A 27,829-nucleotide genomic window follows, 5' to 3' on the forward strand; every position below is an offset into this window, starting at 1 on the left:
TATACGCTGAATAAGGCGCCAATAAAAATGTTTATAAACTGGGGATGCTTCTCTCTGCTTCTCAAGTTTCTCTTCGGTCAAGAACCGTCCGATATTTAAGCCCCAAACAAAAACAAAATAAATTTCCCTAACTAGGGGTGTTAGCCGCTTCTACACAACGCGGTTCCGCTAAGCTAACATGCCCTTACTTTCCCTTTTTCTAGACATCCCAAATGTTCCAAACGGAATGCTGTGTCTAGATAAGGAATCTGTCCAAAAACCCCCTCCCGCCAGTCGTCGGAAAACAAGTTGTTTGACCGATCATTCTCGGGCTCCACAACCGTCTCCTATTTCTCTGGACTCGAACCAAGCAAACGACCTGACCAGCTAACCTAATACGTTGTGGGGCGTCGGCCAGAGAAACTAAAAATCGTCCACCGCCCAAATATGTCAAGGGAAACAGCAAAGACTCGAACCAAGCAAACGACCGGACCAATGCCTAGTACGTTGTAGGGCGTCGGTTTTGCGTTTCCTGTCAGTTCCCCCACCCCCATTCTGTCCTGGATCGACAAACGAACAGTAGACCCGCACCGCAACTGCTAAATGCGTTACCGTAATGTTTGCGCTCCTGCTCTTTCTAGACTCGAACCAATTCAAACGACCGGGCAAATGCCTAGTACGTCGTGTGGCGTCGGCCAGAAAGCACCTATAAATTGTATTTACGTTAACTTTAACAAATAGTCGTTCAGCACGTAGTTTTATAGTATTATAAAAAGGATGACTCATAGTTCTTGGTTTAAGGAAATTCCGGTAAATTTGTCCATGAACAAAACAGGGAATTCTACAATTGTAATAAACAAAAATTAAATTATCTTAAAGTCAAGCCTCTATTCTGAGACAAAGTTCTGGTTGAGAGGCCTCTCAGCACTGACAGTCACAGAAGTTGGGGACTTTAAAGTTACTAGTTGAAAGACCAAATATATAAGTATGCGCATATTTAAAATTATTTAAGTTCCCTGCTCTATAAAACAGTCAAATTACTCATGGAAAATAAGGATGAAAGCTTTGCCATACTTAGGTGCATCCACTCCGATACCGCAGGCATCGAGATGGTTGACCCTAATAATATTCCTTAAGGAATATGAAAAATCCTAGCGTTGGGCGCCAATTCTGTTACGTGGGCATATTAGTGCCCGAGTTCTGCCAGGGACTTGGGCCGAGGGAGAGGCGTGCGATATTCTGGCACCATTTGCCGGCATAAGCTACGTCGTATTCGGGTCGTGGGATCTTGGTAAGCCTCTCTCCTCTCCAACATAACGAGAATAAATATTAAAAGTGCCTGGAAAATAGTATTAGTTCATAAAGTTCGTCAGTCGTCAGTCCACACTGCCTCACAAGCTTAGCTGTAGCTTGATCGTAATACGATCGGGCTGTGTTTTGGCCATATTCCCTCCCCTTCACACGTTCGTGTGCCAATGGATCGTCGCGGGCCGCGCAATACGATCCCCTATTGTCAAGGTTGTCCGTCAAAAGTTATGTCATTGTTCTTGACCTACTCCACTTCTCGCGTCAGCACACCCCCCTTAATAAAGCTTTAGCTTTCGAATACTTTTTCACATTACAAATTTATTGGATAATATTTAGGTCGGCGTGTGCCGGTGTTGAGTAACATAATATTGGCTAATTCGTATGCGGGTTAAATTAATTGACAATTATTGTTTTAGCGGAGAGTATCGATTTGACCACCTGTGAAGGTGCACACATCAGCAAAATGCTGACTATTCACGACTACAAACGTCGCTCAGAGGGCTCTTGCAATTGTCATACAATTACAAGGCTGATACTCGCCGCTGAAAAATTAACATTTAATTATTATGTATAAAGAAGGTATAAAAAGAAAAGTATATCTAAATGATTATATATATGAAACAATTATTATATGTGGATATTATATATTATTACATGTATTCCTAACAGATTAATTCTTTGTCTTAACTAGGAAAGTATTAACATTGCCCAAAAACGAATTCTTATCCAGACGGGAGAGAACAATGACCGTTGGAACGGTAGAGATAATGATAGCTTTTTGTGTCTTATTGCAGTGGACAAGTGGTGAAAAATCTAGACGGAAGGTCTCAATATATAAGTATTCTAATTCACTCACTGTTATTGGCAGTTTGGCTTTGGATAACAAGTATACAACTCTTACGTTAAATTGTGGATCAGTGTCTACTGTTTTTGCTAAAGCTTCTGATGTAATCATGGCGCACGGATATATATATGTATGTATAAGAAAAGGAACCGCGTTCCGACAAACTTACCCTCTTTTTAATCCTGGGCGATGAGATCTCCACGCTCCGGATCCTGGGCTTTGGGAGATTTTAGAATTGGTTTATACATATATATACGTGCAAGACTTGGTGACGGCTTACAAAAACAAAACACAAAAATTACGTTACACAAAAAAAATAACACTATCGCTGTATAGATATGTATGTATGTATGCATCGTATGAGAGTTCCACTGCGGCACACGTCAGTTCCAATGCTCGGGCTGGGGCTGGTCGGTGCAGCTCCAATTTCTTGTTCAGCGTATGTAATTAAGGATTCTGTTTACACTCGCAAATTGTTTTTGATTGTTTTTGGCGATTCACTTTTTGTTTATAATATTGGAGTGCAATTTATTTATTATTATTTTATTGTTTCTATTGTCTTTTTTCTGCTTTTATTGCCTTTTTGTGGTTTCACTTCACTGTATCCGCACGGCTTATGCTCCAATGTGGGTCACCACTTTCTCCAGGGTGTGATGTTGGTCGCGGCGTCTCTGAACAGAGCGCTTGTACATCTTGACCACTTTAAGGATCACTATAACCAGTAGTAGTCCAGCTATGAGCTTCAGGGTCTTGTTGACATCTTGAATATCATCCCTGTGGTCAACGATCTCTACGTGATTAATCACATTGGCGGTGCTGTCGGCCACTTTGGAAGTTTCGCCGCCCATCTTGGGGTCCTTGGGCCATTCACTTGGTTCACTAGTTATTTTCGTCCTTCGGGATTTTGCTGGTTGATTTCCTCCAGATTGTGGTCGATCGCAGGACCGGTTATCGGGACTTTCTCCTGGGTGAAGTGGATCCTAGGGAAACGTCAAGACATCCTTCTGGACACCAGCTTTCTTCCAGTCGTGGTCTGTGTCGATGGGAGTTGTACTTCTAGACCACCGTTAGGGAGAGATCAGAACAATTTCTGTCTGACTCTTTATTTGGCTGGGGTCTTTTATACCGGACTAGAGCTTTCGCTAGCCCCCCATATTGGATGAATTAACTAGGTGTTCCCACCTAGGGATACTGTTTCTCCATTTCCCCTATTTTAGGAGTCAATGGCCGGCTGGTGCACTTTGCCACCTTACTGGAGTACGGTTACGAGCAGGTCGATCGTGGGCGTTGTTCTGGCCACGCGACACCCATGAGTTGTCGAATTGCTTTTGCTGTTTTGCCTTTATCAATCGGAGTGTTAGTCATTAGGGTCCCTACCCTCAACTTATGGCAGTTGTCTTGCCGGGGTTAATCTTGGTATGGGGGAGGGCGTACGTAACAGAGCGCACGATCGCGTTAGAAGTCAACCCCCGAAAACTGGCACGCGCCCATGAGAGAGAGCGAGAGGGAGCGATGCCGAAATTTCGAGAAGCCAAGAAAACAGAACGGCGAGAAGTTTCGCAAAAACGAAACTCGTGGAGTTCTTTGAAAGAGGTCGATTGGCACGGACGAAGAATTTTTGTGCGTGAAGAGTGGGCGACTGCCACTCCCGGGCAAGTGACCAAGCGAGGAGTAAAAAAAAGCGCTTAACGAGCCCAGGTCGACTGACACCTGCAGGATACCCGCCCCACCTGAAGGCGACGAAAAACACCTAGGACACCCGCCCCACCTGAAGGCGAGGAGACCCAGTCGTCGAGTGACGACTGACGCGGAGAATGAGCAGCAGAGGATTTGGGAGTAGTTGTGCCGGCCCAGGATCAGCGGCGGAGCACCAACTCTCCCGCGCGGTTGCGTGTGTGTGTGCGAGAGCGAGTCGGGTGAGTACCAAATCAGTGAGACGGCAACGAGTGGCCAGCGAGGCAAGTCAGGCCAAAAGGCTGTGTGTGTATTTTGAAATCTCGGCAGGCCTCGATGCGGTATCGCTTGGTAGAAACAGGCTAGATCAGCCATAACCCTTGTTAAAGAAAACCTAACACATGTAACGGTAATGGGAATGAGAAATTCGCACAAGACCTAACCTCAAAATGAAAAATGCGAAATTGAATACACTGTAGAAAAATATAAAGAACCCACATACCAAATACGATGAAACACGATGTATACATTTAAACAAAACCCAAAATACAACGAAACTTATATTTATATTGTGTGTGTCCGTGTTTCAGCAGAGTGCCACGCCCACTCTAACGCCCACAATCCGCCCAAAACTGTGGCTCCTTGAAATGTATTGTTCTCATCAATAGCTATCGATTGATAAAAGTTTGTCACGCCCACTTTAACGCCCACAAACCGCCCACAAACTTCAAAAAATCGTAAGTATGAAAGAATCGGGATCTCAGATTTAGATTCCGTAGCTTTGTACGCAGCATAACGCTTAAATCTGTCTACCGCCGATAGGTGGCGCATTTCAATCTCGCTTTGCTGCTTGCATATCTCCATTTCCCTTTGGTCCCTTTAGCTAAGTATCTGATAGTCGAGGTACTCGACTATAGCGAATCAAATCAAATATACAAATGTCCAAAAATCTAATAAAAAGTAAAGATCAACTTGAAGTTTAGAAATACACTATATTTTCTTGCCCACACTTGATCCGGCCCAAAAATGCCCTCCAACGTTTATACCTAGATTTATTAAACAAGATGTTTTGTCCGAGGTCAGGCTCAGCCGGCCGCATAGCTTGATCCGACAGCGAGTGCTGTCGGATTTCCATGTAAGGCAGCCACATGCCCTAGAATTGCAAGGCGCGTCCCCTAATCGATTCCCTCTCGGTCCCCTCATGGCGAGTGCCGCGAGCCAGACCCAGTACGCGATACCGCTGACCCCCTTCGCTCTTTGTTGATGTCCAAATCAAAACTGTGTTCTACTCAGTAACCCGGTGGCTGACACCCTCCATCTCACGTCAGCCCACCGCTCATCGAAGACCCTAGTCCCAATCTTTATTAATTTGTCTGTAAAGAGATCCTGGCGTGACCGAGCTTCACCTCAGCCTAAGAAACTACTTCACAGTCTAGCGCCCGAGCAGGGACTTGCGGCTTACGAATTTTAGATGACTATATGGCCTAAAGACCCATCTGGTTACTTTGTTTTTGGGTACAGCCATATAAGAACGAATTTTTTTTGAAAAGTGGGTGTGCAAGGAGAGGTATAAATATCGAGGGACACGGAAATCTAGAACCAGAATCAACAAATATATATATATATATAAGCAAGACACAGGCGGGAGAACTTATATAAGTATACCCAAATCAAGACCAAACATTACCTTAAACGAGAGGTTGTCAGAGGTAACAGATCACGTGGCCAGCAGATCACGTGAGTCACATACAGACAGAAGCAAAGCAAGCATAGCGAAGAGAGAGAGCGGGCCCTCTATAGGTGAACCAATCAGGCCGCGAGATTTTAAAAGCACAAGGTAGGGAGAAGCTAATTCATACTCCCCACAGCGGAGCCATCTTGTTATACCCGTTACTCGTAGAGTAAAAGGGTATACTAGATTCGTCGGAAAGTATGTAAAAGGCAGAAGGAAGCGTTCCCGACCCCATAAAGTATATATATTCTTGATCAGGATCACTAGCCGAGTCGATCTAGCCATGTCCGTCTGTCTGTCTGTCCGTATGAACGCTGAGATCTCGGAAACTATAAGTGCTACAATACTGGGATTAGGCATGCAGATTCCTGAGATTCCTGCGCAGCTGAAGTTTGTTTCAGCAGAGTGCCACGCCCACTCTAACGCCCACAAACCGCCCAAAACTGTGGCTCCTTGAAATGTATTGTGCTCATCAATATCTATCGATTGATAAAAGTTTGTCACGCCTACTTTAACGCCCACAAACCGCCCACAAATTTCAAAAAATTGTAAGTATGAACGTGGATAACTCGGAAACTATCAAAGATAGAGAATCGGGATCTCAGATTTAGATTCCGTAGCTTTGTACGCAGCGCAATTTTGCTAAGAGAATATGCCACGCCCACTCTAACGCCCATAACGCTTAAATCTGTCTACCGCCGATAGGTGGCGCATTTCAATCTCGCTTTGCTGCTTGCATATCTCCATTTCCCTTTGGTCCCTTTAGCTGAGTAACGGGTATCTGATAGTCGAGGTACTCGACTATAGCGATCTTCATTGTTTTTCACTCTCGTCATCGTCTCTCTCACATCCACAGCAATCGACTACAAGTACAGTCATCGGAATCATAGCAGAGTTTTTCCCACTACGTCAAGTTTTCTACATCGCCGTCGAGAAAAATTTAAATTGTCGTCTTACGCCTTATTGGGGTTGCCATCGTTTCGCTGGGCATTTATTAACCCGATAGCAAATAAATAAACATCTACATTTTCGCTGTTGAATTTTTTTTTTTTAACTTTCTGAGCTTCGTTTGACCCTCGTTAAAATTTTGCCGCCGCATCGAAAATCTTTTTTTTCTTGTTCTTCGTTTGATTATTTTTCGCAAACATGGGCGCACGTTGGATTTCTTATCTCAGAAAGCGAGAATTGGAGGCAATTCTGAAGGAGTTTGCCTTGGACGGAACAGGAAGCGTGGAGGAGATGAGGAGCCGGTTGGCAGCCGTCTTCAGGAATGCGAATCGGAAATATTGCCCGCGAACAGCGAGCGGAAGCAACGGACGCCGAGTCCAAACCCTGCGGGTCTGACGCAACTCCATGTCCCAACATTTGGATGCCCCAACCCCGCTGAGACAGTTGTCGACATGGAAGTCAACACTGCCAGGCGGGATATTTCTCCCAGAAAGCCGGAAATGACAGCGGCAACTCTAGCAGAAAAGTTGAGAAACTGGGGAATCACCTTCAACGGGATATCGGACCCGATCTCGTTTATTCAGCATCTCGAGGAACGAGCCACGGCTTACGAAGTCAACGTTGAGAAGATGCCGCAGGCCATCCCTGGTCCTTTGACAGACACGGCCGAACACTGGTTCAGGATAAGCCAGCTACTGGGAGAACCCTGGAGAATCTTCAAGAAGGCATTTCTTGACTTTTTCTTGCCACCGAGGTATTTTCAGAGGCTCGAGGATGAGATCCGCACCAGGCTCCAGCGACAAGGAGAAACATTTAAGCAATATCTTGTTAACATTCGATTGATGATGCACAGAGCGGGATATAATCCGGAACTGGAGTTAGAAAGAATTTATGAAAATCTACAGCCGGACTATCAGCTGTTTACCAGGAGACATGAATTCACAACGCTGGAGCAACTGACCGCCTTGGAGGTAAATTATGAAGTCACCCGCGATCGAGACACAGGAAGTCATGCAAGGATGCTGGCTGAACTGCAGCCACCAATCGACCAGATCCCGTCGTACTCAGGAGCGCCACCAATGGGTCGCCAAGATACAGCACGACCACCCCGACGACCACCCCGACGAACACCCACACCGGCCGCCGCGGTCCCGGAAATAGTTCCTCGGGTGGGGAACGTGTCAATAGTGCCAAACTTCAGACTAGCCTGCAGGAATTGTGTGTAGGCTGGGCATTTTTCACACGAGTGTTGCAATCCCAGAGTTCTCTTTTGCTGGGAGTGTGGTCGCCGAGGAATACGAACCAACAAGTGCTGCCGTCGAAGTCATCCGGGAAACGAGAGGAGTCTTCGTCCCCTCGGGGAGAGGCCGGAGACTGACAGGAGGAATCCCCGGAATTAAAAGGTATTTTACAGGTCCAGGCGAGCAGAATCATCGCACAAGTACAAATTGAGGGTCAAGTATTTAATGCAACCATAGACACCGTAGCCAGCAGAAGTTTCGTGAGCACACCACATAACGTACGGACGGTACGCACCCAAGTCAGCAAGGAAACAACCAAGTCACTGGTGGCAAAAGTCCAGTTGGACCAACGTTGGGTCACATTTCCCTCAATCATGGAAGATGTGTTGTTGGGCATGGACTTTCTCTGCGGCGTGTTCGCCACCCTCCAATGTGGTCGCGTTTCGCTACAACTTAACCCTCTTCTCGTAGCCAGCACCAAGATTGATTCAGTTCTGTCCCCTCTTCTGATAAATGAGTCTTCTTCAGAACAAATCGACAACTTCGAAACCACCGTCCCAGAACCCCAAAGCAACGAACCAGAGCGCAGGATGCAAGCTGCCCCGACAAGCAGTATTCTAGGGCCCAGAGAGGACACAGCAGTGCGAAATAATTTATTTCGACGGAATCAGAATTCTGTATCGACAGAGCCAGCCGAGGAATTGCGACTGCCTTCCCCAGCCAGACCAGTGTATACACCTGACGCTGGAGGAGCATTAGCAGTAATCAAGGAGACCCCAGGGCCGGAAGATTTAGAACCCTGGGTGCACAAATTTCTACAGGAGGAATTGGCCAAATTCGACGGACTGACCGGAGTGTCACAAATCGCCGAACACTCTATCACAATGCGGGATGATAAGCCCATCAAACAGAGGTATTTTCCCAAGAATCCCGCAATGCAGAGGATTATTGATGAGCAGATCGACGATTTGTTACGCAACGACTGCATAGAGCCTTCTCGGAGCCCCCATACCGCCCCTATTGTACTCTTGGGCAAGAAATCGGGAGAGATGAGATTATGTGTTGATTTTCGGCAACTGAATGCCCATTCAATCCCCGATGCGTACCCACTGCCCAGGATAACTCACATTCTGGAGCGGTTGCGCCACGCAAAGTACATCTCAACTCTTGACCTGAAGAGCGGATATTGGCAAATCCCCATGGCCAGGACGAGTCGCGAGTGCACTGCATTTGCAGTTCCAGGAAGGGGACTGTTTCACTGAAAAGTCATGCCGTTTGGCATGGCCACATTCCAGCGGGCGCTCAACCGCGTAATAGGACCCGACATGGAGCCCGACGCGTTTGCGTACCTGCAAGGAACTACGAAGATGTCTGGGTATCGCGTCATGGTACAGGAGATTTGTACCCCACTTTGCCAGCATCGTGCAAAAAATGTCTCTGTTGCTGAAGAAAGGAATGAAATGGCAATGGCAACAGGATCAACAAGACGCGTTTGAAGAATTGAAACGAAAGCTCACGGAGGCACCTGTGCTCGCCTGTCCGGACTTTAATGAAAAGTTTGTCTTACAAACAGACGCCAGCGACATAGGGCTAGAAGCTGTCCTAACCCACAATGTCCAGGGAGAAGAACGCATCATCGCATTCGCTAGCAGACGCCTCATCGCCGCTGAAGAGAATTATTCAGCCACTGAGAAGGAATTCCTGGCTATTATATGGGCCATAAGAAAGCTTAGGTGTTATCTCGAAGGGTATCGATTTGAGGTGATAACGGACCATCTCTCATTAAAGTGGCTCAACTCAATCGATAGTCCCACCGGCCGAATCGCACGCTGGGCGTTCGAACTGCAACAGTATCAGTTTGACGTCACATATCGGCGCGGGAGCCAGAACATTGTCGCAGATGCGCTGTCACGACAGCCCTTGGAGGTACTTCAAATGATCCAGGAGGATAGGCCTGGGTGCACATGGTATCAGCGAATGCTAAAACTCGTTCAGAACAAGCCTTAAGATTTCCCGGATTACGTGAGCGAGAACCAACATCTATATCGGCACATCGGATCAACGGGAATAGTATGCTGCTCGTATTTTTCGACGCCTTTTCAAAATGGGTTGAGTTAGTTTCCCTAAGTAAAGCTACTTCGGCGCAACTTGAGAAATCCTTTCGGGAGAGGATTTTATATCAATTTGGGATTCCCCGTACCTTTGTTTGCGACAACCGGACCCAATTTTTAAGTCGGTCTTTCAAAGCTTTCTGCAAACAGGCGGGAATGGAGATCCAGTATACGGCACCATATACTCCGCAACTGAACCCGACAGAGCGGGCAAATCGCACCATTAAAACTATGGTCGCCCATAGGCGGATAAGCAGACGACGTGGGACGACCTGCTCCCTGAGCTGAACCTGGCTATAAACAGCAGGCAGAGAGCCAAGACTCCCAGGGGCCTTGAACGATGAAGTCACTCCGGGGCCAAGCCATGTTACGAGATCACCCATCGCGAAAGCGGAGTTGCTGCGCGACGTGCTTAAGATGGTCCAAGCAAACACCCAGCGAGCTTCGATGGAGCAGCGAAAACACTACGACCTCAGACGGCGCGCTTGGAGACCCCACCGTAGCTTAGCCCCTCTAACTACAAACTAACCAGAACTAAAACGGTAGCCCCCTTTCACAAACTTTAAACTAATAAAAGGTTATTTCCCCAACAGATATGGCATCGGGCGACTTCCCCGATGGGAGGCACCTGGTGAGGTGCGTGGAGGAGGCCATTGGGCCGTGCCCTGGGCAGTACATGGAGCCAGGTGATCACCCAACACCACGGCGAGAAGTTTCGCAAAAACGAAACTCGTGGAGTTCTTTGAAAGAGGTCGATTGGCACGGACGAAGAATTTTTGTGCGTGAAGAGTGGGCGATTGCCACTCCCGGACAAGTGACCAAGCGCTTAACGAGCCCAGGTCGACTGACACCTGCAGGATACCCGCCCCACCTGAAGTCGACGAAAAACACCTAGGACACCCGCCCCACCTGAAGGCGAGGAGACCCAGTCGTCGAGTGACGACTGACGCGGAGAATGAGCAGCAGAGGATTTGGGAGTAGTTGTGCCGGCCCAGGACCAGCGGCGGAGCACCAACTCTCCCGCGCGGTTGCGTGTGTGTGTGCGAGAGCGAGACGGGTGAGTACCAAATCAGTGAGACCGCAACGAGTGGCCAGCGAGGCAAGTCCGGCCAAAAGGCTGTGTGTGTATTTTGAAATCTCGGCAGGCCTCGATGCGGTATCGCTTGGTAGAAACAGGCTAGATCAGCCATAACCCTTGTTAAAGGAAACCTAACACATGAGTTAAAAGATTAGATAGTATTTTATTTAAAAAAAAATACAAACTTTATTATTTGAGTTCAGATTTACAACTAACTTTTCTTATGTTAATAATTAATAATGTAACCTAGGTGCTGCTGCCGTTTCTGCCGCTGCTGCTGCTGCTGCTGCTGCCTCTGCTGACGTTCTCTGCTATCGTCATTGAACATCGCTGCTGTTGTTGATGTGGTCGGTCCTAATTGGTTGCTGTCGGTGCAGTTGACCATTTCTTATTCTGATTGGTCAACTTAATTTGGCAATAACTGTTGTTGCCAAATGCACTCGGCGTTGGGTTCAATCACCCAGCGTTGAAGCTTTCCCACGATCGTAAGGTGGGAAGTGCAAGCTCAGCGCACGTGGCTGCTGAACTCAATTAGGGGCCTATTGGGCAACGTTCTGGCCAGTATAGGGTTACTGTTGGGAAATTGGTGCTTATGCTTTTCTCGCGCTCATAACCAATTTGTTTTTGTTTGGGATTTTGCGCTTGTGGCGATACTCTTACTTGAGCATTTAGCATTCTGGGTGTTAACTCCTCCCCCCTTAAACGGGACTGTCCTCGGTCGCAACGTAAAAGAGTACAGATCCGGGAGGGGAGTACAGATCGCTGGAGCTGGCAAGCCTTCTGTTGGTTTGCGCCTTCGCATGAATCGTATGATCAGTCCTAGGGTAACTACAAATATGATGATGGCGGATCCATAATTCAGGGAAGAATCTATAATTCCTTCGCTTCTGAGTTTCTCTAGTACTCTTGTGCTGTTTATGTTAAGTTCCTTGACCATTTGTAGTGACAGTACTTCATCTATTTTCGACTTTTCCGCTGTTAATTGAAAAAGTGGGGGTTCCGGTTCGACCGTGCTGGTTTCTTTTGACTTGTAGATGTTTTCTCCAATTGTTACTATAGAGTTCCTGTATTGGATTATAAATGAGCCCTGTAGTTTTAAGAGTTTTTCGTCCAACGAGACAAATCCGCTAAAGTCGTTCAGCAGTAGAGTTCCTGGCAATATTTCCTCGACATCGGGAATGTGTTGATTGTTGACCGTTTTGCATACTGGTTCCTTAAGGTTGAGCAGAGCATTTACGCAAGTATCGTTACTTAAGTCTAGCAATTTTTCGGAATTACAAATAGTTTTATCGTTATGTGCCTCGCAAGGTTCTGTTATTGCGAATAGCTGTTTCTTACATTCTAGTAGATTTTCATATTTTAGATCGTTAATTATATGGGCTTTTTTTAGTGCTTTTACTTTTAATGTTCTGCAAGTATCTTTGTTAATTGTTGGTAGGCTAATAATGTAAATGAGGTCGTGGCCGTTGGTGGCAAGTTTGACTTTAGCAAATTCTTAAAGTTCTTCTATGTCGAAAAATAAACTGTTTTCTTCTTTAAAAATGTTTTCTACAATGTTGGTTTCTTTTGCTGAGAAAATGAATGAATTCACTGTGTTAGATTTTGCCCAAGTTATTGCGTACAGAATGTTTGTAATTTCTTCTTTAATTAGTTGTATTTTGTATTTTAAAATATTGGCTTTTTGGTCTATTACTCCTTCCGAGCTTTGAGTAAATTTTATAATTGCATTTGTGGCATTACTGAGTTGATTTATTTTTTCGTTAATTAGCCGGTTTATTACTACTTGTCTGTTATTATTTTCTAGCTGTTAATTTATCTTATTTTCTACGACCTCATAATCATGGTGATCTGGTGATCCTGGTCTGATCTTTTTGGTCTTTTTTGTGTTTGCAATCTACGTAAGTCGGATTTGATTTGTTTTAGTTCGTACGACAGATATGGTTGAAGCGGGTGAGATGAAGTAAGTGATTTAAATGATTCCTCTAAAGTTGTAAATGTCTCTTCGTAGCTGGGCAAGTTGAAAATGTGGATGATTTTAAACATTCCGTCTTGTTTGGCTGCTAGTCCGGTTTCAAGTGAAATGAGTTGGGAGTTTGAATAGTCGAGGACCGTGGTAATACCCAGGCAGGTTGGTAAAAATAGTCTGAAAAATTATGTTTTAATATTATTTTTATGAATTATTTTTCCGCTTTGAGTTTTAATGGTGGTGTTTTTATTTTCTGCTACTTTTCTTTTTTATACCTAGGTGTTAGTTTTGACCCTAATCTTTTGTCGATTTTAACGTGTACTATTTCGCCTGGCCTGAAATGTCTTGGTAGGTTCTTGTTTTTGTTGTGGTATTCTAAGTCATAAAGTTGTTTCTTTTGAATTTTTTGTATTATTTCCTCTCGTTGATTTCTTATACCTTCCGGTGTATTAGGGATTGTGTTTCTAAAAAAAATGTCTATGGGCTTTTCTTTTGTTACTGAATGTATTGATTTATTGTATTCCTGGACCGCCTGAAAAAGTAAATCTTCAAATGCCATGCTCCCGTTGTCTTTTTTTAAGCACCTTAAAATTTCGGATAGTGTCGAATGGAACCTTTCTACTTGTCCATTACTTGTTGATGCATATGGGGCAGTGGTGTGCACTGAGATTTTAAGTTGGTCTTCAAGCATGAATTTTATAGCTGCAAAACTTAAAGAACGTTCGTTATCCATTATTATCCATTTCGGCATACCGAAAGCTATAAGCATTTCTCTTAAGGGGTTTTTAATATCCTCAGCTGCTCTTGACTGTAAAATTTTTACTTGAGCGTATTTGGAAAATTTGTCAATACCTGTTAATACGCTGTTTTTTTCTGTGATATAAATATCTACATGGACTATTTCTCCTGTATATTTGGGGATAGGTGTTGGTTGAATTTCGCCCTTTGGCGGATGCCTATCGTATTTAGATTCTTTACAGGTCTGGCAGGACTGAACTATTGCTTGAATTTTCTTTTGAGCTTGCGGGAAAAAATAATTCTTAAGTATTTGTATTTTATTTTCTTTCGCATCTCTATGCGCTCTCTTGTGTTCTAGAGTTATTAATTCATTTTGTTGTGATTCGGACATGACGTCGTCTACTTGTTTTCGCGTGAACCTTACTTTATATGAACTGAAATATGTGGGATAAATATTTTGTATTTTTCCCATTACTTCTTCGGAAGTAAAAATTCCGTTTATTAATCTGGGATCTAGTCTGCATGTTAGGATTGCTATTATTTGTTCTTCTGTGTACTCTCTTCTTTTTACTATGTGTCTATGGTAGGTTGGGAATGGAATTTCAAAAGTATCTGAGTCCGTTTCGTCCATGAGTAGGAATAATTGATTTTTGAAAACATTAATGGGAGCTTCTACAGAAAATATAAGATTGTGAGATGAGCTTTCGTCGCTATGAATGGTTGCTGTGGAGCTGAGTGAATTTATTTCGGCCGGGGCCCTAGAAAGTGCGTCAGCTACTACATTAGCTACTCCTGGCTTGTATTTAATTTCGTGATTATATTCGCCAGTAAGGTCTCTCCATCGTTTTAGTTTCGCGTTATGGTTATTGACACTATTTGAAAAACTTAGGGGCTGGTGGTCTGTGTATATTACCACTTTCGAATATCCGTAAAGATAATGTCTTAGGCTTTGAAGTGCCCACACGATGGCTAACATTTCCCTTTCGTTTGTTGCGTAATTTTCTTCGGTTTTTGTGAGTGTACGTGAGATAAATGTTATTGGTCTATGGTTTTGTTCTAAGACTGCGCCTATCGCATAACTTGACGCGTCGGTTGTAAGCTGAAATTCTTTTCCAAAATCTGGGTATGCTAGGGTGACGTCTCGGGAGATAAGTGTATTTTTTAATTTTTCGAAAGCATTTATTGCTTCCTTGTCTAAATTAATAGCTGTCCTGCTTGATTTATTTTTTGATATGCGACCTTCTTCTCCTCTGAGGAGAATGGTTAGTGGTTTTGCAATTTTTGCATAATCTCTAATAAATCTTCTATAATACCCTGTCATGCCTATGAAAGATCGTAGGTCTTTTAACGTTTTCGGAATCGGAAATTTTGCAATTGCTTTTATTTTGTCAATATTTGTCTTAACTCCGTCTTGTGAGATGGTATACCCTAAAAAATCTACTTCGTTTTTGAAAAAATGACATTTCTCTATTTGTACCCTCATGTTGGCATTTTGTAGGGTTGAAAATACTTTTTCGAGGTTCTGACCGTGTTCTACTTCATTTTTGCTAAAAACGATTATGTCGTCCACGTACACATAGCAAATTTTCCCTATGTATTCCCTCAGGATGTCGTTCAAGGCTCTTTGGAAAATAGATGGCGAGTTTTTTAGACCAAATGGGAGCCTGGTGAATTCATATTTTCCGCCGTTTACTGCAAAGGCTGTTTTTTTTATATCCGTGTCCTTTAATGGGATTTGATGAAATCCACTTTTAAGGTCTAACACTGAAAAGTATCTATTATCCCCTAGCTGTGCAATAATTTCGCCAATCTCTGGGATAGGGTGCCGATCAGAGATAGTGACGTCGTTGAGTTTCCTGTAATCTATTACTAATCTATACTTTTTTTCTTCGGACTGACCTGACTTTTTTGGAACTACCCAAACGGGTGCATTATACGGAGAACGTGAAGGTCTAATAATGCCATCTTCGAGCATTTCGTTTATTTCTTTTTCTACTTCCTGTCTTAGTGAAGCTGGGTATGGGTAGTGTTTTCCATAGACTGGGGAGTCTGATGAAGTTCTTATTTCTCCTACCACTTTAGTTGTGTATGCTAATTTTGTGTCTGGGTCGGCGAATAAGTTTTTGTGGCCTTGTACAAGGTTTTTTATAATTATTTTTTGTGACTCGGTCATATGACTGACTTGTGGTCCTATTGTGTTAACGGCTTGTGCGGCTAATTGGTGAATTTTAATTTTCCTTTTGTTTTCAAGAATGAGTGTATCGTTTTTGACATCTATAATTGCGCCTAATATTTTCATTGTATCGTTGCCTAATATGCCATGGAATGTTTTTAGTGTATCTAGTAGAAAAATTTCATTGGTTTATCTGAGATATTGGGGAGTTTAAGAATCGTGTGTTGTGTAATATTATTGTTGCCTCCCACAGAGCTAACTGAAAAGTTTTTCTCGTTTGGTTTTGGGTTTGGTACCAGTTGTGGTTGGATGTAATTCTGGTTTGAGCCTGTGTCGATTAAAAATTTTAAGATTTTTCCGTTCCCCGTCGTTACTTTAAAATAAGGTAGTGAGGAACGATTTATTCTAAAAAAAAATAGAGCTCGGACATGTCAATGTATTCTTGTTGTTCTGTATCAGTTTGCCAAGTAAATTCTTCTTGAAGTTCGCCTATGTTATTATGTTCTGCCATTTCGTAATATTCCTGCTCTGCACTAGTTGTATCTTTTTGCGTTTCCTGTTGTGTAGTAGTTTCGGACTCGGTTTGAATATGAAATTGTCTTGGCATCTTGCTAGTGTTCTGAACATTAGAAGTGCTGAGAGGTCGTTTCCCAGAATAATCGTTGTTCGCCGGCTTATTCATATAGTTAATATGACGCGATCGAATTGATTGATCAACTTCCATAGGTACTGCTTTTGGTTGGGGTCGGGGGGGCGGTGTCGGGGAAATATAGGGTGTTAATTGTCTTGCTTGGTCTGAATTAGCTTGATTGTAATAATTAGGTTGGATGGTTTGTGTGAAGGGGAATTTCCCGGTTGCGGCTACTACTTGCATCTGTTTAGGGTTGTGGTATAAATGGGGATGAAAATTTTGTTTCGCTCCTACCATTCGAAACGGTTGGTGGGTTCTTGGTGGTAGTGTAGGCGGTTTTCCTAAGTAAATGTTTTTAGGTGTTTGATTGTTTCTAGTGGTCTGGTTCTCAAGCAAACTGCATAGGTGTAGTGCGTGACCTAAGTCGTGCGGTTCTTTGATTGCTAACAGTTGAGCCAGATTTCCGTTTAGGCCTCTAACAAAAGTGTCTAGAGCTTTTTCCCTGTACATAGTTGTTAAAGATTGTATGGTTTCTTGTGAAACGTCCATGTTACTAACTTGGTTCAGGATGAGGGATAGCTGTTGGTAGACTGTTTGGTAGAACTCGACTATAGTATTGTTTCCTTGAGCGAGGGCATAGAGCTGGTACTCTAAAGTTTTAAGGTCTCGTTTGTCGGCAAAATGCGATGTTAGGCATTTCGAAATAGCTGTCCAGTCGAGTGGGGTGTTGTATGATTCTAGCACTGCGTCTGCCTGTACAGTAATTTTATTGCGAATTGCTAAAATAATTCCGTAATATTTTGGTGAACCAATTCTCCCTTCATAGATTTTTAAAACTCGTGCTAATATTCATGAGGAATATTCGTGAGGAATATTCACTTTTGTTTCCTGAAAATTCCCTAAGCGATCGTACAATGTCCGGTATTTTGTCTAATTCACTAAGGTTGTGTGATAGTTCTCGTTTAATTGTTTGGTCTTTATATTGCGAAAAATCATTATTGGGTTTAATTATTTCTTTCACCAAGCCACTTAATTTGGTTTCTAAGACACCTTTTATTATTTCTTCGATATCCCTCTCGGTCATAAGTCGCGCATTGGTAGTTGCGGAAGGGCCTGTAAGGTTTCCTAGTCTGTCCGCTAAATCTTGGTCGGGCATTTTAGTTATTTTTTTGTGATCACGATATTTGAACAGTAGATTAAAAGGATGAATTTATATTTTAAAAAAATTTTTCTGATAGTTACTCAGAATTCGGAATGAAAATAATTAATTATTTCGTGCTGTAAAAATTATAAGGTTTGATTTAGAGCTTAGAATTTAAGTGCTCTGTGTTTTCTTAATTCTTAATATAGATTTTTAATCCTTAAATATTTTCCTTTAAATTTGATAGGTAAATTTGATCGATTTAATTTAATTTTAAAATTCTTTGATTCTTTGTTTATCAATTTAATTATTCGTTAGTTATTATACTTTTCCTTTTTACGGAATTTTTTTGTCGCTTGACAATTATTGTTTCCTTTTTTTGTTTGGAATATTTGCTTAATTTTATGCTTACAAAATAATCATATCTCGGTGTGCTCTCGTGCCGGTAATCTTGGTGTTTTTCCTTTTTGTCCCACGTTGCAGTGATTTCTCCAGGATGCGGGTCTACTAGGGCACCTCCTTTACACCTTTGTTTGCACGTTCCCTCCGAACGGGTACTAAAGGGAATCACAGCGATAACGTTGGCCTGATATGTCCACCAGGTACAGGTACTTTTTGCAGGAGTGTCACTTTGTAGCGTTTTCTGGAACGGCAATTTAATTGTGGCACTTCCGGGCTTCGGTGGTCGGGTTTTTTCGTACGGATTAGGCAGGATAATTTTACCGAACCGGCAGGATTTTTTTTACTGCTCGTCGCGAAGCGCGGAACTTGTATCTTTCGCGAACTTTTATATCAGGTCCCTGTTCGGGCGCCAGTTAAAAGTTTAGATAGTATTTTATTTTAAAAAAATATAAACTTTATTATTTGAGTTCAGATTTACAACTAACTTTTCTTATGTTAATAATTAATAATGTAACCTAGGTGCTGCTGCCGTTTCTGCCGCTGCTGCTGCTGCTGCTGCTGCCTCTGCTGACGTTCTCTGCTATCGTCATTGAACATCGCTGCTGTTGTTGATGTGGTCGGTCCTAATTGGTTGCTGTCGGTGCAGTTGACCATTTCTTATTCTGATTGGTCAACTTAATTTGGCAATAACTGTTGTTGCCAAATGCACTCGGCGTTGGGTTCAATCACCCAGCGTTGAAGCTTTCCCACGATCGTAAGGTGGGAAGTGCAAGCTCAGCGCACGTGGCTGCTGAACTCAATTAGGGGCCTATTGGGCAACGTTCTGGCCAGTATAGGGTTACTGTTGGGAAATTGGTGCTTATGCTTTTCTCGCGCTCATAACCAATTTGTTTTTGTTTGGGATTTTGCGCGTGTGGCGATACTCTTACTTGAGCATTTAGCATTCTGGGTGTTAACTCATGTAACGGTAATGGGAATGAGAAATTCGCACAAGACCTAACCTCAAAATGAAAAATGCGAAATTTAATACACTGTAGAAAAATATAAAGAACCCACATACCAAATACGATGAAATACGATGTATACATTTAAATAAAACCCAAAATACAACGAAACTTATTTGTATATTGTGTCAAGGCTAAATCAAAGCAAATATACAAATGTCCAAAAATCTAATAAAAAGCAAAGATCAACTTGAAGTTTAGAAATACACTATATTTTCTTGCCCACACTTGAGCCGGCGCAAAAATGCCCTCCAACGTTAATACCTAGATTTATTTAACAAGATGTTTTGTCCGAGGTCAGGCTCAGCCGGCCGCATAGCTTGATCCGACAGCGAGTGCTGTCGGATTTCCATGTAAGGCAGCCACATGCCCTAGAATTGCAAGGCGCGTCCCCTAATCGAATTCCTCTCGGTCCCTTCATGGCGAGTGCCGCGATGAGATTATGTGTTGATTTTCGGCAACTGAATGCCCATTCAATCCCCGATGCGTACCCACTGCCCAGGATAACTCACATTCTGGAGCGGTTGCGCCACGCAAAGTACATCTCAACTCTTGACCTGAAGAGCGGATATTGGCAAATCCCCATGGCCAGGACGAGTCGCGAGTGCACTGCATTTACAGTTCCAGGAAGGGGACTGTTTCACTGAAAAGTCATGCCGCTTGGCATGGCCACATTCCAGCGGGCGCTCAACAGCGTAATAGGACCCGACATGGAGCCCGACGCGTTTGCGTACTTGCAAGGAACTACGAAGATGTCTGGGTATCGCGTCATGGTACAGGAGATTTGTACCCAACTTTGCCAGCATCGTGCAAAAAATGTCTCTGTTGCTGAAGAAAGGAATGAAACATTGTCGCAGATGCGCTGTCACGACAGCCCTTGGAGGTACTTCAAACGATCCAGGAGGATAGGCCTGGGTGCACATGGTATCAGCGAATGCTAAAACTCGTTCAGAACAAGCCTTAAGATTTCCCGGATTACGTGAGCGAGAACCAACATCTATATCGGCACATCGGATCAACGGGAATAGTATGCTGCTCGTATTTTTCGACGCCTTTTCAAAATGGGTTGAGTTAGTTTCCCTAAGTAAAGCTACTTCGGCGCAACTTGAGAAATCCTTTCGGGAGAGAGAGAGAAGCGGAGTTGCTGCGCGACGTGCTTAAGGTGGTCCAAGCAAACACCCAGCGAGCTTCGATGGAGCAGCGAAAACACTACGACCTCAGACGGCGCGCTTGGAGACCCCACCGTAGCTTAGCCCCTCTAACTACAAACTAACCAGAACTAAAACGGTAGCCCCCTTTCACAAACTTTAAACTAATAAAAGGTTATTTCCCCAACAGATATGGCATCGGGCGACTTCCCCGATGGGAGGCACCTGGTTAGGTGCGTGGAGGAGGCCATTGGGCCGTGCCCTGGGCAGTACATGGAGCCAGCTGACCACGCCGCCACTCTGGAGGAAGCCACCCGACGTGGCCCGGACCACACCATGGAGCCGAACGGGGTCCCAGTCGTAGACGACTCCGCGGGCCATGTATGGCGCGTGCAGGTCGACGGACCCAGCGCAGTCCTGGAAAGATTGGACCCTAACGAGGTCGTACTCGAGTACGAGGATGAGAAGGGCAGCGTGTCGGTGACCACAGCGCCGACACCCCCCTTGGAGACGATCGAGCTCTCCGATGAGGAGGCTTCGGTGGCATCCACGCGGCCCGCCACACGCGACGATGTAGAAGAGGTGCACCCCAAGATCCCGGGCTTCACCGACCCGTCCGTATCCGAGGACAAGGAGATGGCAGGAGAGGCGAGCGGCCTGAAGATGGGCCAACAGCAGCAGATCCGTGCACTACCACGTCTCGACGACAGCCGCGCCGACCAGGCCACCGAGGGGCAGATATGGGTGCGTAACCCCCTTTGTCCTTGGCGCAAAGCCGACGACCGGGCCAAGCGACAGGAGGACACCCGAACCTGGGTGGAGGCCCTGAGTGCCGCACTGGACCCGCCACCGGATGGTGAGATGCCGGCCCTCGTTCCGATCAACACCACCGAAGAGAATGAGGTGATGGAGCTAGTCCTGCCCGCCACACCTCCGCCCGTTGTCAATAACGAGCTCGAGCTTCCGCGCACGTTCGAGAGCTGGGCCGCGGAAATGGAGTGGGAAGACCGGCTTCGCGAGCGGGAGACGGCAGCAGCCGCCCCTGTATCAACGGGGCCAGCGCTACCAGCGAAGCCACCAGCCAAGGAGGACAACGACGCTAAAGGACGCAACCAGTATTCCCCGCCCGACGAAGATTGGGTGTTGCCGCCGCGGCACTGGCGTGTTCACGTGAACGGTGGCGAATTCCCCGCTCCCTCGTCGAGCACGATAGCCCACAAGAGGGCACACGACGGAGAGTGGATCGGAAGATCCTCTTCCATGCCGGAGGGGAGGAATTCCGGGTCCACATTAACAAGAGGGACGAGATCGCCATCTCGTCACGTCCCCGGAAGAAGGAGGGGAATGTAAGTAGTCGATTGACTCTACACAAATAGCCACACACTTTCCAGCCTGGCGCCCTCGTTAACATACAGGTACATAAATATATATAACTACACCTAGAATACACTATAAATATTATAAGTAATTAAATAAGGCTCATATATAATGTAAAATATTATTATAAGTTAGGTTTAAGGCTGCAAAGCCACACACGATAGTTGATAAAACCATCACCACCACAGAGACTCGCATCGCTAGCCTGGAAGGCTTAACTCACACCGACACGCACATACCAGCACAGAAACGAGAAATTCACCACGAAAAGCGGTCACATGAGCAAGCCTCGCATAAGAGCGAGCGAGAGAGCGCACGATCGCGTTAGAAGTCAACCCCCGAACACTGGCACGCGCCCATGAGAGAGAGCGAGAGGGAGCGATGCCGAAACTTCGAGAAGACAAGAAAACAGAACGGCGAGAAGTTTCGCAAAAACGAAACTCGTGGAGTTCTTTGAAAGAGGTCGATTGGCACGGACGAAGAATTTTTGTGCGTGAAGAGTGGGCGATTGCCACTCCCGGACAAGTGACCAAGCGCTTAACGAGCCCAGGTCGACTGACACCTGCAGGATACCCGCCCCACCTGAAGTCGACGAAAAACACCTAGGACACCCGCCCCACCTGAAGGCGAGGAGACCCAGTCGTCGAGTGACGACTGACGCGGAGAATGAGCAGCAGAGGATTTGGGAGTAGTTGTGCCGGCCCAGGACCAGCGGCGGAGCACCAACTCTCCCGCGCGGTTGCGTGTGTGTGTGCGAGAGCGAGACGGGTGAGTACCAAATCAGTGAGACCGCAACGAGTGGCCAGCGAGGCAAGTCCGGCCAAAAGGCTGTGTGTGTATTTTGAAATCTCGGCAGGCCTCGATGCGGTATCGCTTGGTAGAAACAGGCTAGATCAGCCATAACCCTTGTTAAAGGAAACCTAACACATGTAACGGTAATGGGAATGAGAAATTCGCACAAGACCTAACCTCAAAATGAAAAATGCGAAATTTAATACACTGTAGAAAAATATAAAGAACCCACATACCAAATACGATGAAATACGATGTATACATTTAAATAAAACCCAAAATACAACGAAACTTATTTGTATATTGTGTTAAGGCTAAATCAAAGCAAATATACAAATGTCTAAAAATCTAATAAAAAGCAAAGATCAACTTGAAGTTTAGAAATACACTATATTTTCTTACCCACACTTGAGCCGGCCCAAAAATGCCCTCCAACGTTAATACCTAGATTTATTTAACAAGATGTTTTGTCCGAGGTCAGGCTCAGCCGGCCGCATAGCTTGATCCGACAGCGAGTGCTGGCGGATTTCCATGTAAGGCAGCCACATGCCCTAGAATTGCAAGGCGCGTCCCCTAATCGATTCCCTCTCGGTCCCCTCATGGCGAGTGCCGCGAGCCAGACCCAGTTCGCGATACCGCTGACCCCCTTCGCTCTTTGTTGATATCCAAATCAAAACTGTGTTCTATTCAGTAACCCGGTGGCTGACACCCTCCATCTCACGTCAGCCCACCGCTCATCGAAGACCCTAGTCCCAATCTTTATTAATTTGTCTGTAAAGAGATCCTGGCGTGACCGAGCTTCACCCCAGCCTAAGAAACTACTTCACAATACCATAGACACATAATAAAAACAAGGAAGAACGCTATAGTCGAGTACCTCGACTATCAGATACCCGTTACTCAGCTAAAGGGACCAAAGGGAAATGGAGATATGCAAGCAGCAAAGCGAGATTGAAATGCGCCACCTATCGGCGGTAGACAGACTTAAGCGTTATGGGCGTTAGAGTGGGCGTGGGTCAATCGATAGGTATTGACGAGACCGATACAGTTCAGTTAAAATTTTGTATCTATCATGAAAATTGTGGGCGCCACAGGCTTGGGCGGTTTGTGGGCGTTAGAGTGGGCGTGGCATATTTGCGTAACAAACTTGCGCTGCACACAAGGCTACGGAATCTAAATCTGAGATCCCAATTCTCTATCCTTGATGGTTTCCGAGATATCCACGTTCATACTTACGACTTTTTGAAGTTTGTGGGCGTAAAAGTGGGCGTAGCAAACTTTTTTTTATCAATCGATAGGTATTGATGAGAACAATACAATTCAGTTAAAATTTTTATTCTAGCATCAAAACTGTAGGAGCCACAGTTTTGGGCGGTTTGTGGTCGTTAGAGTGGGCGTGGCACTCTACTGAAACAAACTTGCGCTGCGTAAGAAGCAGGAATCTGCACGCCAAATCTCAATAGCCTAGCTCTCATAGTTTCCGAGATCTCAGCGTTCATCCGGACAGACAGACGGACAGACGGACATGGCTAGATCGACTCGGCTAGTGATCCTGATCAAGAATATATATACTTTATAGGGTCGGGAACGCTTCCTTCTGCCTGTTACATACTTTCCGACGAATCTAGAAAATTTGTGCAATAGTGCAATCGTGTCAAACTTGTAAAGAATCAAAATATGACAGACACCGACCTAATGGAGAATTCCAATCAATTATTTCTATTTCTAATTATCCAGGAGAAATAGTTCACAAAGATATTTACATTACCGCAAAAAAATAGAGTCTTTACAGGGAGTGACAAATTTTCAAAACATGCTCAAATTAAAGTTCTAGAGTCAAGAGCATCTGAAGATATTTAAAATCCGTTGATTGCTTTCGATATGGTTATGTTAGAGGATCAACTCAATATATCAGTGCACACCACTGCCCCGTATCCATCGACAAGTAACAGACAAATAGAGAGGTTTCATTCAACATTCAACTCTATTCGAAATCGTACTCCTAAGCAATGAAGAACGCTATAGTCGAGTACCTCAACTATCAGATACCCGTTACTCAGCTAAAGGGACCAAAGGGAAATGGAGATATGCAAGCAGCAAAGCGAGATTGAAATGCATTACCTACCGGCGGTAGAGTGGCAAATTTTTTTTGGTTCAATCGATAGATATTGACGAGACCAATACATTTCACTTAAAGTTTCTTATCTGGCGTGAAAATTGTGGGCGCCACAGGCTTGGGCGGTTTGTGGGTGGTAGAGTGGGCGTGGCACATTCGCGTAACAGTTCTCTATCTTTTATAGATTTCGAGATATACACGTTCATATTTACGATTTTTTGAAGTTTGTGAGCGGCTTGTGGGCGTTAAAGTGGGCGTGGCAAACGGTCAATCGATAGGTTTTGATGAGAACAATACATTTCTGTTAAAATTTTCATTCTAGCATCAAAACTGTTGGTGCCACAGTTTTGCGCGGCTTGTGGGCGCTAGAGTGGGCGTGGCACTCTGCTGAAATAAACTTGCTCTGCGCAGGAATCTCAGAAATCTGCATGCCTAGTCCCAGTATTGTAGCTCTTAAAGTTTCCGAGATCTCAGCGTTCATACGGACAGACGAACAGACGGACAGACGGACAGAAGTTCGTGTGCCATGCCGGAGGGGAGGAATTCCGGGTCCACATTAACAAGAGGGACGAGATCGCCATCTCGTCACGTCCTCGGAAGAAGGAGGGGAATATAAGGAGTCGATTGACTCCACACAAATAGCCACATACTTTCCAGCCTGGCGCCCTCGTTAACATACATGTACATAAATATTGTGAGGAGTTAAAAACCTCCCCACAAATAAGAGCAGCAGCAGATGGCCGGCCGCTTGCCAGATACGCGGCGAATTCGCGTAGTAACGGCGCGGCGAGGAGAGCGAGAGAGTTTGGAGACCAACGAAGGAGAGCGAGAGAGTTTGGAGACCAATGAAGGAGAGCGAGTGAGTTTGGAGCCCAAGGATTGAGATCGAGAGAGAGTGGAGACTTCGCGGGCAAGGCAAGAGTGCCGTGTGCAAAAGCGGGTAACGGGACTCCACCGGACTTTGGACTCTCCCGTGAACTTTGGACCGGGAGAGGAAGTGCCACATCTCGGCGGTGGAGCGGCACACAGGCGTGCCACAAGCATCACGGGAATCGGCGGGATGGCAGCAGTGGGCGGAGCATCGATTGGAAGCGGTACGGGAACGACAAGTGGGTCATCCAGGAGGCACGGACTTTGGACCCAGAGTGGAGAGATCCAGCGGGCCGTGCGCAAAAGGGAAATAACGGTTCCCGGAGGCCCTATATAAGGCCGCAGAGCGCTGCCAGCTGCCAGTCGATCACAAGGAGTCAAACCGTCAAGATCACTCAGATACCAAAGTGAACAACCAGATAATCTACAAGGGAGCAGCAGCAAGTCGAGTCACCAGAGAAGCAGCGCCGTGGGAGCCTTCAAGGAGCGAGATTGCTACGTCGAGACGTTCGGGATTGGGATACCAGGAATCTCCGAATTGAGACGCAGGTAGCTGAGATCCAGAGGGCATCACACGGCTAGGTCAAGGCGGTCGATTAACCCTGTCCACAAAGTCCTGGCGTTACGCCTGGAAAGAGTATAACAAGCCAGAAGGGAGAGCGGTCGATCGGTAAGGTCTCGAGTGGAATTGTCCAGGAGAGCCCTACGGATTCGACCTGCGAGGTCCCGGAGCGGCGTGCCCGAACCACGAGTATAACAAGCCAGAAGGGAGAGCGGTCGATCGGTACGGTCTCGAGTGGAATTATCCAGGAGAGCCCTACGGATTCGACTTGCGAGGTCCCGGAGCGGCGTGCCCGAACCCCGAGTACCAAAAGCCACACGGAAACGTCCCAGACGAAAAGCAAAAGGGTGAGGCTAGGGTGGAACGTTCGTTTACACTAGGCGTGGAAGCGAAGTAAGGCGCGAGGCAGCTTCCTGGCGTTCCGCCTTGACTGTCCGCGCGGGCTGAGCAGAAACCCAGTGGGACCATCCGGGACAGAGCAAGGGACAGGCGGCGGTGTGTCGAAAGGAGCGATCCTGGAGAGCGCAGCTTCTGTTCACCCTAGTCTGAGAACGGTGACGCTTCCCTAAGCCCGTACGGCCGATACCCCTCGCGATTCCGAGTCGTTACCAACAGTTACCAAGTCACGCGTGAGAAGTGAACAGCGGGCGAGCGTCTTCAGGGAGCTGCGAGGATCTTCAGGGAGCGGCGAGGATCTTCAGGGAGCTGCGAGTATCTTCAGGGAGCTACAGGACTGGAGCACCGAGTCGTCAAGGCGAGAGGTCGTCGAGTCAATCAGGACCGTCGGAAGCACCGAAGGTCACAAGCAACGAGTCAAGGCCAACCAAGCGACTAAGACACTTGTAATAATATACCCGCAATAAAACCCAATACGAACCCGTGAATTCTGTGCTTTCTCACTGAGCTACTGGGCGGTCACGTTAATATAAATTTGGTGGGACGAACACACAATATATGTACTGAGCTAGCCGCACGAATCTCGTAGCGAGCAGACCATAAAAATCAGTTCGTTACATCTGGCGCCCAACGTGATTGTCCCAGCAGTGAAAGCAATTTAAACAGAATGGGGAAGAAGTGGATCTACCGGCTTAAAAAGGAGGATTTCGCCAATGTCGCACAGAGGCTTAATGTCACCCTGGACGGAAGATTAGAGGACATGAGAAAAGCATTATCCGAGTATTACTCAGAAACGGATAATGACCCACAACTCGTTGACATCTGGGCCGATTTGGAAGCCACATACCACGACAAAGCCGGCCCCAGCATCACGTTAACAACCGCCGAAGGGGACAACTTATTGGCAAGCCTGAGCGTTGACAACCTACAAAAAAAGGCAAACAGGAGAGAATCAAGCCAAGACAGGAAAACAACAGCGGTGATCTCGAGACCCAATCAATCAGACTATGCAAGGATCGCTAAACAGGTCCGCGAATGGTCGTTCAGGTTCGACGGGGCGGAAAAACCGTTCGAGTTCCTGGAGCAGGTGGAATGGTCCGCCAACACATACGGCTTGGAGTTAGACATGATTCCCCGAGCGATGCCTGAATTGCTGAAGGGAAGGGCTTTGAAGTGGTTCATCGCCAACAACAAACAATGGAAAACCTGGGCGGAGTTCATAGATAGTTTCCACACATACTTTGTACCGAGAGAATTCTTCACCAGGCTGGCGGATCAGGTCAGGCAACGGCAGCAGGGCTTCAGCGAGTCGTTCAAAGACTACATGATCGACATGCAGACGATGGTGAGGCCACTTAATTACTCCGCTATAGAGACCCTAAGGATCATCAAGGAGAACTGCACCCCCAGTCTAAGGATCTTCCTAAGGGCATACAAAGTGTCGGACCTGGACACGCTGATGATATTAGCAGACGAGTATGAAGAACTCGAAAAGAAGCGGGAAGCGTTCGCGCAGGAGAACAAATTCTCTAAGAACAAGTCGGCATCGCCAGCGCAGGTAACATGCAGAAGATGCGAAGAGACAGGAATCCAGGAGA

Source organism: Drosophila subpulchrella, unplaced genomic scaffold, assembly GCF_014743375.2.
Source record: "Drosophila subpulchrella strain 33 F10 #4 breed RU33 unplaced genomic scaffold, RU_Dsub_v1.1 Primary Assembly Seq79, whole genome shotgun sequence".
Classification (NCBI taxonomy): Eukaryota; Metazoa; Arthropoda; class Insecta; order Diptera; family Drosophilidae; genus Drosophila; species Drosophila subpulchrella.